This window comes from Physeter macrocephalus, chromosome 16 (genome assembly GCF_002837175.3).
Source record: "Physeter macrocephalus isolate SW-GA chromosome 16, ASM283717v5, whole genome shotgun sequence".
NCBI lineage: Eukaryota > Metazoa > Chordata > Mammalia > Artiodactyla > Physeteridae > Physeter > Physeter macrocephalus.
Genome location: NC_041229.1, coordinates 161,814 through 165,622, shown reverse-complemented (window position 1 = coordinate 165,622; position 3,809 = coordinate 161,814). Strand labels below are relative to the sequence as shown.

The window sequence follows — 3,809 nt, the reverse complement described above, 5'->3', positions numbered from 1 at the left end:
GGGGCTTGACAGCTGAGGACGTTGCAGTGGGAGAGGCAGAGCCCTTGTGGTCCTCCTGATCCAGGGCCGAGCCGGCCTCCCTGTCAGCGACTCGCAGGGCAGACGTCGCGGCTGAAAACCAGCTAAAGCCGGAGAAGTTCGTGTGCGCGGAGGAGAAAGAGCGGGCCAGCTCCCAGCTCTGCCTCCTTCCTGACCAGGGGCCGCCGCGGGGCCCTGGCTTCGTCGGCCTCCCGAGAACTCTCTGGGATGGCCCCGCCCCCTGCCGGCTCGCCGTGGGCGGGGCCTGGGCCCGCGCTTCCGCCGCTTCCTCCGGGGAAGATCTCCGGGTGAGGGATACGGCAGAAAAGAGATGTGGAGAGGGAGCTGGCTGCTGTGACGTGGTCCCGTCGCGGGCCAGGCTCCGGGAGTGAGTGAGCCTGCAGGACGGTAGGTCTGGAGACGGTGCCCCGCAGCGCCCCCGAGTCTCAGGCTCGGCTATGGGTGAAGTCTCTGTTCTCAGCAATCAGGTTAAGAAAAGCCGTGCGTCTGCAGCCGGAGCCCTGGAGCCAAAGGACACAGCAGTTAACCCCGGGGGGCGGAGGGCGACTTGGGGAGACGCTCAGCGGGCGTGGTAGTTTCAGGAAAAGCTTCAGACTTTCAACAAATCCTCCTCCCCCTTCTCTCTCTTGCCCTTCCAGCCGCCTCAGAATTGATATGAAGTTGCTGTTCACTAACTCGGCTCTGCCCAGACCTTTCCAGACCTTTTGGGAGAAATGGCAGTTTTCACTGCAAAGCGTTCTCACAGCTAAAGTCCTGAGGGGTGTGTGGGGCGGGGCCCGTGCGGGCAGTGGCTGAGCACAGAAGGCGTCCACACCCTCCCAGGGCTGGGGTCCCCGCCTCCAGCCGGGTTGGGAGGTCGGGGGGCCCGCGAGGTGAGCGGTGTGAGCCCAGGCGTCACCCTCGGCCCGTGTGCTGGGCGGCGCCTCCTCTGTGCCGTGGGGCTGCTTCTCTGCAGCTGTCACCAGGCCAGCTGCCCCCGCCTCTGTCTCGCCTCCATTCCAACCTCCCGCCCCGTGGAGGCGGGTCCCCGGGGCCCTGTGGGGAGGACGGGGTGGTGAGGTGTAGGCAGCCGTGGGCCGGCCTGGGGTTCTGTGGCTCTGAAGTGTGTGGAGGCTCACCCCTCCCCCGGGCCCGAGGGGGGCAGTTTGGTCCCTGGGTCACCCAGACGCAGTCAGGGTCCAGGACGGCACCTTCTTGTCCGAGGGGCTAGAGGCAGGAAACGCACCCAGAGCCTCACTCTCTCTGTTCCCCCTGCAGTGGGCACATCACGTCTGCACCAAGGTCGCATCTCCGAGACTGCGCACCGGGACCTGGACCCACCCCCGCACATGCTCCTCCATGGATTGAAGAGGCAAGGTTCCCGGGAACAGGTGGGAGCAGCCCTGGGGGACACAGCGCAGGGTCCCCTCCAGAAGACCCCTTCCCGGCTCAGAGGTGAGCATGGGGATGGAGGGTGGGAGGAGGGGTATCCTCCGCGCCTGCTCACTCCGCGGTGCCCTCCAGGCCTCCACCGGCTTTCCAAACACATCTGTGGAGGGGATGCTGGCTCCTGCCTTGTGAAGCTCAAGCTGGAGGACAAGAAACCCCTCCTCCTTCCCCTGCATCCCCAGGTCTGACCTCAGATCGAACTGGTGACCATGACCGTGCATGGTGCTTGCAGGTGGGGGCCAGTGTCCTTGCTCTAAACGCAGGATCTTCCCCTGCCTGTCGAGTCTGTAACCCTGAACTCAAATGGGCTTTTTGGCTACATTTGTCAAATCAGCTCAATCCAACACTGCCTTGAAAGGGTGCGTTTAAAATAAGAAATGAGTTGAAGAGTGCAAAATATAGCCCACAAGACAGCATCATTGCACGTGCTTCTCCATGTGTTTCCTGTGGTCCTCAGGCCCCTCCTTCTGGCCGCTGAGCCACCTCCTGTAGACACCCCCAAGCCCGCACTGCCCACCGTGGGGCAGCTGAGGGGACAGGTCCACGTGACAACATCAGAGCCATTATGTCAGGTATCTGAGTCCACCAAGGACACACTGGAGTCCCGCGGGGCTTTGCTGAGGACAGGTTCAGGTGAGATCAGTGGCTCTCCATCGCAGCTGGGCCTCAGGGTCATTGGAGGAGATTTATGTGTTTATATCCAGGCCTTATCCTGGAAAATTCTAATCAGAAGGTATGAGGTGTAATTCACAAGACTGTTTAAAAAAATCCATAGGTGATTTTGCTGCATCCAAGTGTGAAAACCACTGGACTAGATCATTGGAAATGGTATTGAAATTAAGATTGTATGTCCATCGAAGGTGGGTCAGGTCTGGATTTGCCTGACTGAACTGATTTAAAAACACAGGATAGGGCTTCCCTGGTGGCGCAGTGGTTGAGAGTCCGCCTGCCGATGCAGGGGACGTGGGTTCGTGCCCCGGTCCGGGAGGATCCCACATGCCGCGGAGTGGCTGGGCCCATGAGCCGTGGCCGCTGAGCCTGCGCGTCCGGAGCCTGTGCTCCGCCACGGGAGAGGCCACAACGGTGAGAGGCCCGCGTACCGCAAAAAAAAAAAAAAAAAAAAAAAAAAAACCAAAACAAAACACAGGATGTTGGGCTGTGTTTCTAGTTCTTCCTGGAAGAGGCATGGGCTGCGTGGCACCTGAAGGCTTTTCATGGTCCAGAATGTCCCTTGTATCACATCAGCTTTGCTTGTGTGAGGGCAGGACCCCAGCATGTGAAAAAAAAAAAAAATCACTTCCGTATGTGCCATTTCAGCTAAAATGTCACCACTCTCAAGGGCGCAGGAACCAAAGCCACTTCCGGGGCCTCCCTCCAGTTCCTGCCGTGATGCTGATCACAGTGACCTGGGTGCCTTCCCCACCTGGCGCTTCTAATCCCCTGATCTGAGCACCCGGCTTTCTTGTGACCCAGCACACACTCTCCAGGAGATTTCAAAGCTTCCATCCCAGCCGGGTGGACCAGAATCTTCCATCCTGGTTATCCGCCATTCTGCCCATTGAGGTGGCTGTCACCCTGTGAGGACCACAAGACGCCTTCAGGAGGGAACAGTGAAGTGACCTAAATCTCTGGCTGGAGGAGGCGCATCCTATGCTCCCCCTTCTGTAGCTGGTGCTGCAGATGAGCCAGGGCGCCCTGTGTGTCCTGGTTTACGGAGCGGAAGGTGCGGTCACCCAGGAAACCGTCAGGGACCTCTCTGCACCCAGGGCAGGTTCTAAGGCATGAAAGATCAATTCTGTGGAGACTGCTTGGCCCCAGAGCTGCCGGGGAATCTGCCAGAGAGCCCATGGTTTCCATAGAAACTAAGGATGAGTTGAGCATGAGTCCCCGTCCTGGCACTCAGGTCCTAGAAGGAAGATCAGTAGCAGGGGTGGCGATCGTTGGGCTAGGGCTCGCTGCCCCGGCTGTGAGGGGACCAAGCCCATCGGGATGAGGCCCGCGGGGAGCAGACGGGCCCTTCTTCACCCCGAGAGGAGGCCCAAGTCTTGGATCCGTTTGGAAGACCCAACTCTTGCATCTTTTGCTCCGATGTAAGTCCAAGTTAGAAATCGCCTTTAACCTATAAATCACTGCAAGTACTTTTGCAGAGGCGAAGTTGAGAACTTATCTTAATAAACTAAAACTGCGTAAACAGTGAAATCATTCCGCTTCTTCTGCCTGTTTTTCCCTTTGCTTCTGGAATCCTGAGCGTAAGTGTGGACGGTAAATGCTCACGCAGCCCTCCTCCTACTCCAGGAAAATCACCTTTTTCTATTTTTACAGATGATCTCCCAGTTGGAAAC

The 3,809-nt window shown here is 58.6% G+C and overlaps 1 long non-coding RNA gene across 2 annotated transcripts; it reads left to right on the top strand.

Annotated features, from left to right (window-relative positions):
- Positions 1 to 246: 246 nt before the first annotated feature.
- LOC114488053 (uncharacterized) lies at positions 247 to 3,517 on the top strand. 2 transcript variants are annotated; one of them, XR_003683742.2, is made up of 4 exons: positions 247 to 426; positions 678 to 799; positions 1,297 to 1,473; positions 2,785 to 3,517. It is a non-coding gene; the product is annotated as an uncharacterized lncRNA (long non-coding RNA). The 2 variants fall into 2 exon arrangements; XR_003683741.2 differs by lacking the exon at positions 678 to 799.
- Positions 3,518 to 3,809: the final 292 nt, after the last annotated feature.